Source organism: Schistocerca gregaria, chromosome 1 (assembly GCF_023897955.1).
Source record: "Schistocerca gregaria isolate iqSchGreg1 chromosome 1, iqSchGreg1.2, whole genome shotgun sequence".
Taxonomy (NCBI): domain Eukaryota; kingdom Metazoa; phylum Arthropoda; class Insecta; order Orthoptera; family Acrididae; genus Schistocerca; species Schistocerca gregaria.
This window is the reverse complement of record NC_064920.1, coordinates 387,181,024-387,196,674: the sequence shown is the minus strand read 5'-3', so window position 1 is coordinate 387,196,674 and position 15,651 is coordinate 387,181,024.

Genomic DNA, 15,651 nt, shown 5'->3' with positions numbered 1-15,651 from the left:
GATGTCTTCAATCGAGTCAAATCGCTTCCTTTTCAGTGAAATTTTCGGTTTAGGAAACAGGTAGAAATCCGCATGGGACAAATCAGGGGAATATAGCGGTTGTGGAATTTTGAATTTGGTCTAAGATTCAACGATAGAGATTATAGACAATACACTTTGCATACCGATGCTACACAATGTCTATGACTCACCACCTCTTGAATAAAACGTGCCTAGTGTCACACCTAGAGGTCTGATGCAAAGTCATCGAAATTCCTTGTGTTACACACACACACACATACACACACACACACACACACACAGGTTGCTTCCTCAGCCAGTACTCATAGGTTTCATGCAACCCACAACTCCTTCAAATGACATGGGCAGGAGTTTCATGTTCTCTCGGTCGCTACAAGCCAACCAACAGTCATACAGAAAAAATTAACATGACAATTTCTTACAACACTGAATGTAAATTTAAATTTTGTACGGGGATATGTTCTCACTACAGGCCACAGTTTTAGAATTATTCAAGAAAATCTTACAAAAATCATCCTCAAAGGCCTTTTTCTTAAATAACTCGGAAACGGTGGCCTCCGTCGAAAACGCATCCCAGTGAAAAATTTAACTACATTAACTTTCCTATAGAAAGGTCCCGTTAATTTTTCCTATAGGTCTAACAGTTTTTGTGTAGCAAGGTAGAGAATATGAAAATCCAGCGCGTGAGTGGTTTTGGAAGGCATCGGGGTTTCATGAAACTTATCAGCTGGAGCAGCTACATCACCACATACAGGGTGAGTTTTTCCATCGTGTACAAACACCAGGGATTGATCAATGAGAGGATACGAAACAAAACAGGTCTTGTGAACTTACGTCTGGAAAAGCATGGTTTTCATGCTAGAGAGCATTTATTCAGTCACACTTCGTTGCAGAGACCGCGGCATAATACACGCTGTACCAAGCTATTTTGTCTTACCTCCCTGCACATCCCATTTATATCATTCCTAAGTGACTGCTATTTCTTTATTCCTGAACTTCCCTGAGCTGTTTTATGCTTTCGCAAATCAGCTGAAGTATTTCACTATTATCCATGGTTTCTTCGCAGTTACCTTCTTTGTACTTACGTATTTCTTCTCACCTTTTGTGATTCTCCTTTCTGGAAAAGCCCATTCTTCTTCAACTGAATTTCTTTATTCGAATCGAATTATCTGTGGCCTTAGAGAATGTCAAATATTAATTAACGTTTCGTAACTGGAATTCACAGTGATGTAATTTTTTTTGGAAGGCCGAAATTGCAGTATTAGAAATAAAAAGTTTAACACTCACTGGCGTAAACATGATGTCTTTCAAAAAATTTCAAATGTATCTCTTCATTCCGTATCCCACTTCTTTGAGCATTGGTTCCATCTGACTAGTCGCTTAAACTTCAGCCTACTCTTCATCACTATTAAATTGTGATCTGAGCCTATATCTGCACGTTGGCACGCCTTACAGTCCAGTATCTGATCTCGGAATCACTGCTACACCATGATGAAATCGAATTGAAATCTTTCTGTATATCCTGGTCTTTTCCATGTACACATCTTCCTCTTGCGACAAGCCCATATTATCCTGTAAGACTTTTTTTCTGCTCCTACCCTTACAACAGCATTCCAATTCCCCATGACTATTAGACTTCCATCTCCTTTTACATACTGAATTACCCATTCAGTATCCTCATACACTATCTCTTCATCCTCTGATGGCAACGTCGGCATGTGTACCTCAACTACTTTCGTCAGTATTGGCTAGCTGTCGTTCCTGACGAGGAAAGCCCTATCATTGAACTGTTCACAGTAATTCACTCTTTGGAGTACCTGCCTATACATAACTACTTCCTTTATACCGTTTTCTGCTGGCCGGTGATCTATAACCACGTGGGCGAGAGCTGCTCTCCTATCTTCCGAGTAGGCTTCTGTCCGTTGTCGTCCGGTGACTGGCGGATTGTACTCGGCCGGCAGTTGGCCGAGGAGAAGTCGATATCTTCATCCTCAGGCCCCCTGTGGCGCTGGTGGAACTCGCGCAAGTGTCGAGTCTCTACGGCACTGGCTCCAGCTCGCACCTTTGCGCCTGTGGCGCTCTTTCTCTGGCTGGGTCTTGTTCAGACGACACAGAAGACGACTGCGGCCCAATACACGCTGTACCAAGCCACATTTACAGTACGCAGAGTGATCCTGTTCCTCGTACGTCGTGTCCTAGCACCCGCTCCTGCCATAGTAATTGGTGATGTTGCGCCCGATTCACTTCTCTTGCTGGGTCACCTTGTTGTGGATGTGATGAAGCGTTGTATACAATGGTTCAGCATTCGAATCGAGAGCTTGCCGACATGGTGCTAACTTACAGAAGGCAAATGGCAGCGGGCAGCAAGAATGTATCAGGAGACTATCCCCGATGACAACAACTATAGAATTCAGTCATTGCAACAGTGTTGCGCCATTTGTCTGAGACAAGATCGTTTCAGGAAGCAGGAAACCGTGAAGGACGTACCCGAGATGCTACTTGAGGCAAGTGTGATTAACGCTGTGGAAGGCGACCGCCACGTCAGTACCAGATACACTCCTGGAAATTGAAATAAGAACACCGTGAATTCATTGTCCCACGAAGGGGAAACTTTATTGACACATTCCTGGGGTCAGATACATCACATGATCACGCTGAGAGAACCACAGGCACATAGACACAGGCAACAGAGCATGCACAATGTCGGTACTAGTACAGTGTATATCCACCTTTCGCAGCAATGCAGGCTGCTATTCTCCCATGGAGACGATCGTAGAGATGCTGGATGTAGTCCTGTGGAACGGCTTGCCATGCCATTTCCACCTGGCGCCTCAGTTGGACCAGCGTTCGTGCTCGACGTGCAGACCGCGTGAGACGACGCTTCATCCAGTCCCAAACATCCTCAATGGGGGACAGATCCGGAGATCTTGCTGGCCAGGGTAGTTGACTTACACCTTCTAGAGCACGTTGCGTGGCACGGGATACATGCGGACGTGCATTGTCCTGTTGGAACAGCAAGTTCCCTTGCCGGTCTAGGAATGGTAGAACGATGGGTTCGATGACGGTTTGGATGTACCGTGCACTATTCAGTGTCCCCTCGACGATCACCAAAGGTGTACGGCCAGTGTAGGAGATCGCTCCCCACACCATGATGCCGGGTGTTGGCCCAGTGTGCCTCGGTCGTATGCAGTCCTGATTGTGGCGCTCACATGCACGGCGCCAAACACGCATACGACCATCATTGGCACCAAGGCAGAAGCGACTCTCATCGCTGAAGACGACACGTCTCCATTCGTCCCTCCATTCACGCCTGTCGCGACACCACTGGAGGCGGGCTGCACGATGTTGGGGCGTGAGCGGAAGACGGCCTAACGGTGTGCGGGACCGTAGCCCAGCTTCATGGAGACGGTTGCGAATGGTCCTCGCCGATATCCCAGGAGCAACAGTGTCCCTAATTTGCTGGGAAGTGGCGGTGCGGTCCCCTACGGCACTGCGTAGGATCCTACGGTCTTGGCGTGCATCCGTGCGTCGCTGCGGTCCGGTCCCAGGTCGACGGACACGTGCACCTTCCGCCGACCACTGGCGACAACATCGATGTACTGTGGAGACCTCACGCCCCACGTGTTGAGCAATTCGGCGGTACGTCCACCCGGCCTCCCGCATGCCCACTATACGCCCTCGCTCAAAGTCCGTCAACTGCACATACGGTTCACGTCCACGCTGTCGCGGCGTTCTACCGGTGTTAAAGACTGCGATGGAGCTCTGTATGCCACGGCAAACTGGCTGACACTGACGGCGGCGGTGCACAAATGCTGCGCAGCTAGCGCCATTCGACGGCCAACACCGCTGTTCCTGGTGTGTCCGCTGTGCCGTGCGTGTGATCATTGCTTGTACAGCCCTCTCGCAGTGTCCGGAGCAAGTATGGTGGGTCTGACACACCGGTGTCAATGTGTTCTTTTTTCCATTTCCAGGAGTGTAGTTGGCACGCTAGTACGAGGTAACCCCGACGACCGTGTGGAACTTTCTCCAAGACAATTGTATGTACCTTTATGACTAACAGCGTGTGCAGGGCTTATTAGCAACAGACTTTCAGCATCGGGAGCTGTTTTTACACTGTTTATTCACCAGGCAACCACGATTCCGGGTTGTATATCATTCATCCTATTCTAAGATGGGGCCACATTTACGTCGTGTGGTATCTTTAATCTACGTAACAGTCATCTATGGGATAGTATGTAGAACCCCGTGATAAGATGACAGCGAATTATCAACAACGGTGCAACCGGAATGTGTGACCCTGGATAAATGGCGAACGTATTTTGGCTTTAGTCTTCCTTCCACGTCACCTAACAGGCCGGAACTAACGGCTTTTCTTGTCGACGTCTCTGCCCCCTGCTGAAAAAAGTGTCATTGACGATTCGAAGGTCTACGTCGCTGCTACATGACTTCGCCGTTAACGTCTGGACACATATAAATCGAGTCTTCCTTAAAATGTGTGTGAAATCTTATGGGACTTACCTGCGAAGGTCATCAGCCCCTAAGCTTACACAATACTTAACCTAAATTATCCTAAGGACAAACACACACACACCCATGCCCGAGGGAGGACTTGAACCTCCGCTGGGACCAGCCGCACAGTCCATGACTGCAGCGCCTAAGACCGCTAAGCTCATTTCGTGCGGCCGTGTCTTCCTTGCTCGATGGATCGGACGAGAAGGGTCCTCTTGCATGGATTGCTGGTTCACCACATATCAACTCGTGAGATTTCTGGTTATGAGGCTAGCCAAAATCATTCTGTGTGCAGAGCCCATTCAGATGTGGAAACACTGGAGGAGCATATTCATGTTACCTTTGTCAATGTTCGGATGCAGCCTGACCGATACAAACACGCTACGGTGCGTACACGCATGGTTGAAGCACATGAAAACTCTTTTCAACACGTACTTGCATGGTACTGCGCGTATTATATCGCAGTGTATATGAAGTGTTGGGAGTATAAGTGCATATACCAGGTGGTCAAAAAGTCAATATAAATTTGAAAACTGAATAAATCACGGATTAATGTAGATAGAGAGGTACAAATTGACACACATGCTTAGAATGACACGGGGTTTTATTAGAACCAAAAAAATACAAACGTTCAAAAAATGTCCGACAGATGGCGCTTCATCTGACCAGAATAGCTATTATTGGCATAACAAAGTAAGACAAAGCAAAGATGATGATCTGTACAGGAACTGCTTAATATGTCCACCATCATTCGTCAGCAATAGCTGTAGTCAAGGAATAATGTTGTGAACAGCACTGTAAAGCATGTCTGCAGTTAGGGTGATGCATTAGCGTCGGATGTTGTCTTTCAGCATCCCTAGAGGTGTCGGTCGATCGTGATACACTTGCGACTTCAGGTAACCCCAAAGCCAATAATCGCACCGACTGAAGTCTGGGAACCTGGAAGGCCAAGCAAGACGAAAGTGGTGGCTGAGCACACGGTCATAACCAAACGACGCGTTCAAGAGATCTTTCACGCGTCTAGCAATATGGGGTGGAGCGCCATCCTGCATAAACATCGTACGTTCCAGCAGGTGTTTATCAGCCAGGCTGGGGATGATGCTATTCTGTAACATGTCGGCGTACCCCTCACCCGTCACGGTAGCAGTTTTGCTGTCCAGCGCCATCTGTCAGACATTTTGTTAAATATTTTTGCGGTTCTAATAAAACCCCATGTCATTTCAAGCAAGTGTGTCTATTTTTACCTCTCTATCTACACTATTCCTTGGTTTATTAAGTTTTCAAATTTATACTGACTTTTTGATCACCTTGTACATTCGTTGGTAACCTAGGACAGCGTGCTGAACAACATTACATTGGTATTTACTTCTTTCGGAGACTAATAATTATAGCTATTAGGAGTAGTACGGGTAAGCTTTTAGAATGGTTAATACTTTCAGGTACATGTGGCAAGAGAAATCCCTTAATACTTATTTTTCCCTGGGCAACAGGTCCTCTTGAAGTGGAGACACGTAGGCACAAAATTTTTACTCTATGCTGGTAGGTGTAGTCCACATTGTGGTGCAGTAAGTAGCGTACAGAAACCATCAGGTGATAGCTCATATGGCGTGTCTGCGGGGACACTCTAAAATGGTTTAAATGGCTCTGAGCACTATGGGACTCAACATCTGTGGTCATCAGTCCCGTAGAACTTAGAACTACTTAAACCTAACTAACCGAAGGACATCACACACATCCATGCCCGAGGCAGGATTCTAACCTGCAACCGTAGCGGTCTCGCGGTTCTAGACTGACGCGCCTAGAACCGCACAGCCACACCGGCCGGCGGGGACACTCTAAGATATAGAGAAAAAACAGCTAACATTCTGAAGTTGGTACATGTTAATATACCAGTGAACACAATAACTATCTGCACTTATGCCTTTAACACTCAGTATATTGCAACATATGAACACAAAGAGAAATAGGAGACGCTTAAAAAAAAAATCGTGGAACACTAAACGACAGTACGTGAGCTGTAGGCGGACGTATGAAAACGACATGTAGTGTACTACAATTGAACACCTTTACCTAGTCGGACGTTGGGAATGAAGTAGGAAGCAAATGACGTGCGTAATAACAGTAATTTAAAATCATTTATTAGTAATAATTTAAAACACTGACAGTTGAAGATACGTCAAAAAAGCGAGAAGTGTATGGTCTAAATAAGATTTACTAAAGTCGCAAAAGACTGTACATAGTCCATATCATTCGTGTAACTGCGACTGCGGAAGAGAGGCCTAACATCAAAAAAGACAACATGTGTATGTTTTCGTTCTCTAACTTACTTGCCTAACGTTACAGAAAGGACATTAAAAGTATTAAAATGACGACTTTTTGCTACCGTAATTAGCAGTTGCTTGCTACGATTTCTTCTCCAGAATTTCTCATTCTCTTTGGAAATGGATTGCAGCAGTAAAACTAAAGCAACACTATGCCAGCGGATGCTGGCCTCGCAACTGCTACATTTAGATCGGCAACAGCGGCTGACGCCAGCGGAGCGACTTTGTAGCCGGCTACGGCGTGTCTGCGGGCTGGTGCGGTCTGCTGGCTTTGCCTGTGCCCGCCCAGGGGGTAAGAAGCAGCAGCACGAGAAACCGCAAAACCGCACGTCTGCTCCGTGACGTGTAATGGCCGGGCGGGCACTGCGCGCTCCACAGCGGCCGCCCGCTGCCGCCCGGCCAACGGAGCAGGGTCCAGCTTCGGGCTTCGGGCCCCGCCACGTTGCTGTTACACTTATGTTTTGCTGAAATGCACGAGAAATATGAAAGCCTGTAGCTGAACATACAAACGGATACTTCAAGAAATAAGCACTTAAATTTCGAATGTGCGTGAAGTTATACTGATGAGTTTTATATGGAGTAAACAGATGAGCTGCCGCAAATACTTTGTACTGCGCAGTCCTGACAAAATGGGCGTGAAACACGACACGAGAAAAATTAAAACCAGTGACAATGAATTGAGCATGCTATGTGTCTTATTGACAAGGAGGAAACATACTATTTTGTAGTTATGGCAATCTCAGCTTAGATTATACATCGTTACTTAAAAAAATAAATTTAAATTTCTTTCATTTTTTTTAAAAAAATGAATGAACATTAGTCAATAAAGTGTGTGTGACATTTTATGGGACTTAACTGCTAAGGTCATCAGTCCCGAAGCTTACACACTACTTAACCTAAATTATCCTAAGGACAAACACACACACCCATGCCTGTGGGAGGACTCGAACCTCCGCCGGGACCAGCCGCACAGTCCATAACTGCAGCGCCTAGGACCGCTCGGCTAATCCCGCGCGGCAACATTAGTCCAGGCCGCACTAGTTGTGTAGAGGTTCCTTTATTAGGCAACACATTCGGTTTGACAAAATTATAGGTGCCTCTTCGGGTGGTAACGTGTACTGAATGCAAAACAGTTTTTTATAAAATGCTGTTAATACACTCCTGGAAATTGAAATAAGAACACCGTGAATTCATTGTCCCACGAAGGGGAAACTTTATTGACACATTCCTGGGGTCAGATACATCACATGATCACACTGACAGAACCAAAGGCACATAGACACAGGCAACAGAGCATGCACAATGTCGGAACTAGTACAGTGTATATCCACCTTTCGCAGCAATGCAAGCTGCTATTCTCCCATGGAGACGATCGTAGAGATGCTGGATGTAGTCCTGTGGAACCGCTTGCCATGCCATTGCCACCTGGCGCCTCAGTTGGACCAGCGTTCGTGCTGGACGTGCAGACCGCGTGAGACGACGCTTCATCCAGTCCCAAACATGCTCAATCGGGGACAGATCCGGAGATCTTGCTGGCCAGGGTAGTTGACTTACACCTTCTAGAGCACGTTGGGTGGCACGGGATACATGCGGACGTGCATTGTCCTGTTGGAACAGCAAGTTCCCTTGCCGGTCTAGGAATGGTAGAACGATGGGTTCGATGACGGTTTGGATGTACCGTGCACTATTCAGTGTCCCCTCGACGATCACCAGAGGTGTACGGCCAGTGTAGGAGATCGCTCCCCACACCATGATGCCGGGTGTTGGCCCTCTGTGCCTCGGTCGTATGCAGTCCTGATTGTGGCGCTCACCTGCACAGCGCTAAACACGCATACGACCATCATTGGCACCAAGGCAGAAGCGTCTCTCATCGCTGAAGACGACACGTCTCCATTCGTCCCTCCATTCACACCTGTCGCGACACCACTGGAGGCAGGCTGCACGATGTTGGGGCGTGAGCGGAAGACGGCCTAACGGTGTGCGGGACCGTAGCCCAGCTTCATGGAGACGGTTGCGAATGGTCCTCGCCGATACCCCAGGAGCAACAGTGTCCCTAATTTGCTGGGAAGTGGCGGTGCGGTCCCCTACGGCCCTGCGTAGGATCCTACGGTCTTGGCGTTCATCCGTGCGTCGCTGCGGTCCGGTCCCAGGTCGACGGGCACGTGCACCTTCCGCCACCCACTGGCGACAACATCGATGTACTGTGGAGACCTCACGCCCCACGTGTTGAGCAATTCGGCTGTACGTCCACCCGGCCTCCCGCATGCCCACTATACGCCCTCGCTCAAAGTCCGTCAACTGCACATACGGTTCACGTCCACGCTGTCGCGGCATGCTGCCAGTGTTAAAGACTGCGATGGAGCTACGTATGCCACGGCAAACTGGCTGACACTGACGGCGGCGGTGCACAAATGCTGCGCAGCTAGCGCCATTCGACGGCCAACACCGCGGTTCCTGGTGTGTCCGCTGTGCCGTGCGTGTGATCATTGCTTGTACAGCCCTCTCGCAGTGTCCGGAGCAAGTATGGTGGGTCTGACACACCGGTGTCAATGTGTTCTTTTTTCCATTTCCAGGAGTGTATATAGTGTACAATAGCGAAAAAACAGAAACAAGTCTTTAATCGCAACTTTTCACTTCGTAAAGCTGGAGGAACTGTAATATGCCTCAATTACGAAGTTGTAAAACGATTACTTGAGTACTCTCTTTAAAGCTTGATCTTCGAATGGCTAAACTAGGAATTACACACCGTAAGGTGAACTTCGGAGGCGCCGAAACTCGTGCTGTAATAAAAAACCTAGAGAACAAATGTGAATCGCTGCAGTTAAAACATATAGGGCCAACACAGTGGTAATGGACACCGTGTAGTGAAAGAATTTCCCTGTTTTGAGAGAAGTGTAGGGCGATTGTTTTAATTGCTAAAACCCATTTAGCAGCCAAGATTGCAGAAAAAATATGTTTTTTGAATTTGAGACAGCCGTTTTCAGTAGATGGTGCTGTCATCTCCAGGTTTTAAAATATTTTGTTGTTGTAAAACACGTTCATCTTGTTTTACAACAACATATTTTAAGACAATGAAAAAAATAGGATTTTATGCAATCTTGGCTGCTGAATCATTTTTAACAACTGTTAAAAGTTATTTAAAAAGATTTACAAAAACATTACTTAATGCTTCCATACTCAGAAGAACTTTAAACATCAAAATACCTTCGGATTGCATGAGTGGCGGGTGGTCAATTAGGACATAGTATATTTTCTGCTATGAAACGAACAGTTGTGAATAAAAACTTGTTCCAGTTTTCCCTTAGTTATACGCAATACATTAACAGTATTTCAGGTCGACGAATCCTAAGAATGTGTCTTAGATTTTCTTTAGTGTTGCTTCCATTATCAACCCTAACGTGAGAACTGCCTCTCTGGTGCCTTTACCTTTTGTGAAGCTGAACTTACCGTCGCCTAACAGGTCCTCAAATTTCTTTGCAATTCTTCAGAACGGTATTTTTGTCAGTAACTTGGATGCATGAGCTTTTAAGCTGATTGTGCAATAATTCTCTCAATTGTTGGTTCTCGCAATCTTGGGAACTATACGGATGATGTTTTCCAGAAAGTCTGATGGTTGTAACCATTTCACACATTACGCCATCTCACACATTCTACACACCAACGTGATAATCTTTTCGTTGTTACTCTCCCCAGTGGGTTTTAGAAATTCCAATTGAATTTCATCTATGCCGTTATCTATGTCTTCTGCCTTATTTGATTTTATGTCTTCCAAAGCTCTCCTATATACTGATTCTAATACTGGATTAACCATGTCTTACCTATAGACTCCTGTTTCTTCTCCTAAGCACGTCATGAGATACGTCCTCCCCTCATTCAGGAGCGCAATGTACTCTTTCCACCCATCCGCTCTCTCCTCTGCATTTAACAACGGAATTCTCATTGAATTCTTAATCTTACCGCCTTACTTTTAATTTCGCCGAAACCTGTTTTGAGTTCTCTATATGCTAAGTCAGTCTTCCGACAATCATTTCGTTTTCGATTTCTTCACTTTTTTGATATAGCTATTTTGTCATACCTCCCTGCACTTCCCATTTATTTCGTTCCTAAGTGACTGCTATTTCTTTATTCCTGAACTTCCCTGAGCTTTTCATGCTTTCGCAAATCAGCTGAAGTATTTCACTGTTATCCATGGTTTCTTCGCAGTTACCTTCTTTGTACTTACGTATTTCTCCTCACCTTTTGTGATTCTCCTTTCTGGAAAAGCCCATTCTTCTTCAACTGAATTTCTTTATTCGAATCGAATTACCTGTGGCCTTAGAGAATGTCAAGTGTTAATTAACATCTCGTAACTGGAATTCACAGTGATGTAATTTTTATTTTATTTTGAAAGACATCATGTTTACGCCAGTGAGTGTTAAACTTTTTAATTCTACTATTGCAATTTCTGCTTAGCAGCGCTACGAATGTATATAACAGAAAATGACAGCGACATATAAATGTGTCAGCCTGTATAAAGTTGACATGGCTTAAAGCCAAAACATCTGTACTTGATAATGGTCTAAGGCCGAATTTGCAATAGTAGAAATAAAAATTTTAACACTCACTGGAGTAAACATGATGTCTTTCAAAAAATATCAAGTGTCTCTCTTCATTCCGTATCCGACTTCTTTGAGCATTGGCTCCATCTGACTAGTCGCTTAAACTTCAGCCTACTCTTCATCATTATGAAATTGTCATCTGAGCGCCGGCAGCGGTGGTCTAGCGGTTCTAGGCGCTCAGTCTGGACCGTGTGACTGCTACGGTCGCAGGTTCGAATCCTGCCTCGGGCATGGATGTGTGTGATGTCCTTAGGTTAGTTAGGTTTACGTAGTTCTAAGTTCTAGGGGACTGATGACCACAGATGTTAAGTCCCATAGTGCTCAGAGCCATTCGAACCATTTTTCTTTTTTTTTTTGGAAAAATGCTTACTCTTTTAAATGGATATTTACTCTTTGACGTTTGTACTATCTGTGAAAACGCTTTTTTAACAACGGCGACGTCGTTTTTAATGCTGTAAGGTAAACAGAGAGACGTCGTGCCTTTACATGTAGAAAGAGGGAGGGGTTTTAGTGAGGTTACATTTCATTTTGATACGAGAGCGCATATGGGTACAGCGGACACGTAAGGGCAGAGGATGTGCATATATTATCAGATTTGCACTGCACTGAACTACAAGTCATGCTCTAAAACATAAAAAAAGAGAAAGGAACACATTAAGAAAGAATTATCCGAATGGGACGAAAAGGATAGTTTGATATATGTATGTACCAACAAATGATTAAAGTTTAAAAAAGAAACTAGATTGTTTGTTCACGTCTTGGGCCTGAAATCTCAATGACTGGAGTATCATTGATTTCAGTGACGAGTCCTGCTTCAAACTGAGCCCCGATGACCAGTGAAGACGTGTGTGGAGATGCCCCGGATAGTGGTGAGATACCAACCGGAGTGTCTCCCGGTATACGGCCCGATAACCGGGAATGATAGTCTGGAGTGCTATTTAGTTTCATAGCTGGACCTCTTTGGTTGTCTCACAGCACAGCCGTATGTTGATGAAATTCTACAACGGCCCTTTTTGTAGCTGTTCATGGCAAGCCATGCTGGGCTTACATTACAGCAAGATAATGCCCCCCTGCACACTACGAGAGTTTCCACTGCTTATCTTGTTGCGTGCAAAGGTCGCCTGATATCCCCCAACTGAGCTCGTTTAGAGCATTATGGCCAGCGCCCTCCAACCAGTTTGAGATTTTGCCGATCTAACGTGCCAAGTGGACAGAATTTGGTACGATATCTCTCAGTAGGGTATCCAACAACTCTATCAAACCCAAGCCGAATAACTTGCTGTGTCGTCTGAACAAGACCCAGCCAGAGAAAGAGCGCCACAGGCGCAAAGATGCGAGCTGGAGCCAGTGCCGTAGAGACTCGACACTTGGGCGAGTTCCACCAGCGCCACAGGGGGCCTGAGGATGAAGATATCGACTTCTCCTCGGCCAACTGCCGGCCGAGTACAATCCGCCAGTCACCGGACGACAAAGGACAGAAGCCTACTCGGAAGATAGGAGAGCAGCTCTCGCCCACGTGGTTATAGATCATCGGCCAGGGGTGGCTTATACAGGGAACGTCGTTTAGTGAACTCTTGGAAACGAACAGACAGTTATGGCAAATTGCATTTACTATGCACTACGAAGTGTACCTACAATTATTTGCACTTAGGCATTGAGGGCCGTTATTCTGTGTTACATTACAAGACTTCATTGTTCAACAACTCACTCAAAAAAGTAAACTTTTTAACACATTTGTGTGACTTTATTACTAATATGTTGGAGTGTTGTAGAAAATTCGTTCTCCTATCCTGTGACCTTTAATAGTGGCATGGACAAGCGGTGTACTGCACCAGAAGCCGTTTCACGAACTCACGAACTCGGTCTATCCTAACATCAGTAGTAGCGAAGAGGCCTTTACAAAAGCGTCGGCGAGAGTTTGCAAAACTTCATGCATAAGGACGAGATATTTGTGTTCTTTATTGTCTTACACTACACATATTTTCTTTTTGATTTGAACGCTATTTAAAAATTTTAAAAGCTTCGCAGTTTGTTTTTGTTCAAAAAATGGTTCAAATGGCTCTGAGCACTATGGGACTCAACATCTTAGGTCATAAGTCCCCTAGAACTTAGAACTACTTAAACCTAACTAACCTAAGGACATCACACACACCCATGCCCGAGGCAGGATTCGAACCTGCGACCGTAGCAGTCCCGAGGTTCCGGGCTGCAGCGCCAGAACAGCACAGCCACCGTTTGTTTTAGTACTGTCTCCATCACTCATAACGAAATTCGTGATGTGCGTCAAAGCTCGTGGGCTTGTGGTTAGCGTTGCCAACGCTAGATCATGAGGTCCCGGGTTAGATTACTGGCCTGGTCGGATTTTCTCCGTTCGGACATTGTGTGTGTGTGTGTGTGTGTGTGTGTGTGTGTGTGTGTGTGTGTATGTGTGCGTGTATGCGTGTATGCGTGCGTGCGCGCGTGTGTGTGTGTGTGTGTGTGTGTGTGTGTGTGTGTGTGTGTGTGTGTGTGGCGTCTTCATCATTATTTTATCATCACCAAAGTGCAAGAGTGGCATGAAATAAAAAGATCTGCACCAAGTGGCCGAACATTCTCATTGGGCTTTCTGGTCAATAAAGCCATACGCAAATTTCACTTTTCACTTAGTTTTACTGACACGTGGGCGTAGCCGCAAGTAATAGCTAGAATACATACTTGTACAGTGTGTTTCATTCTTACTTCCATTCTAATGTTATTTAACATGAATATAACTTTCGGTTGCATTTACATGAATGTAGATGAAATTTGCTACGGAGATAGAATGGAAATCTGAGAGAAATTAGGAAAGCCTGTACATCTAAGAGAGTGAAGTAGGGACTAGAACCTTTCGTTTTTGTCTTGTGCCCAAACAGGCAGACATATGACGACATCTGATGCACTGCACTAAGAGTAGCTTACATACTCACGATCACTCATCACAACGAAACTAGCGCGGGATTAGCTGAGCGGTCCAAGGCGCTGCAGCCATGGACTGTGGGGCTGGTCCCGGCGGGGGTTCGAATCCTAACCTCGGGCATGGGTGTGTGTGTGTTTGTCCTTAGGATAATTTAGGTTAAATAGTGTGTAAGCTTAGGGACTGATGACCTTAGCAGTTAAGTCTCATAAGATTTCACACAAATTTGAACAACGAAACTACTTATATGCGAGTGCAGACATAGGGACCAGTTACTAAATTAAGAAAGAAAACAAATTTTCGGTAAGAATCCGCAGTCATCATGAATGTTTGAACAATACCTGATGATGCGAGATACCGAAACGTCGTAATAAACGAAGATATTTTACTTAGCGATCTAGCCAACTTTTATTTTTTTAAAAAAGGATAAAATAAAGTTAATGGTTAGCAATTCCATTTACAGGCCGTGTCAACGAACAAGGAGATAGTATTTTATTGAGTCCAGGAACGTTCGTCAAAGCCACCAGCGATTCTGGAGAGAAACGCCACCGGTGGAAAGCTGAGAGGTGCCGCTTAAATTCGACCGTTTGCAGCGCCGTGTCCGGCCACTCATTTTTTCCGGCGGAGTACTCCTACTTTCGCAGGGGCTCAGCGGGTATTCGCCTGCCATCGAGAAAGAATGGAGGCCTTTTGTGGGCGACCTTTTATCCGGAGCGGCCGTCTTCGCCGAAATTGCTCAGCCGGGACGGGACGGGGCTGTCGGCGGGCAGGACGCGCGCTGCTTCAGAGGCGGCCAGCGGCGCGGAATTCCTTTCCGGGCGCGGCGCGGAACTTTCTTGCTCAGGCCCGCGAGCCCGGCTGACCGGACATCGAAGGCGTGCGGTGCGGTCCGGCAGTGGCACAGCTGCCTGTGACTCATCGTTTCCTACCAGGAAATGGAGCGACCCACAGCCTCGGTACTGGCGACTGTCCCGGCACTCGGAGCGTCTGCAAGTTGCGGTGAATGGAAGAGACTTACGAACGCGTGCTTGAGCAAGCAAGCACGAGGTGTAGCTTGCCGTGGAGTGCCGCTGAAGTCGTCCTTACAAGAGAGATGTGCTAGTTCTTGCAACCCTCAGTATATATCTGGAACGGAGAGGGTACGAGTCCAATGTTACGGGTTGCATCTACGTGATTACTCTGCCATTCACAATAAAGTACCTAGAAGAATGTTCAATGAACCACCTTCAAGCTGTCTCTCTACCTTTCCGCTCTCGAAGGGTGCGCGGGA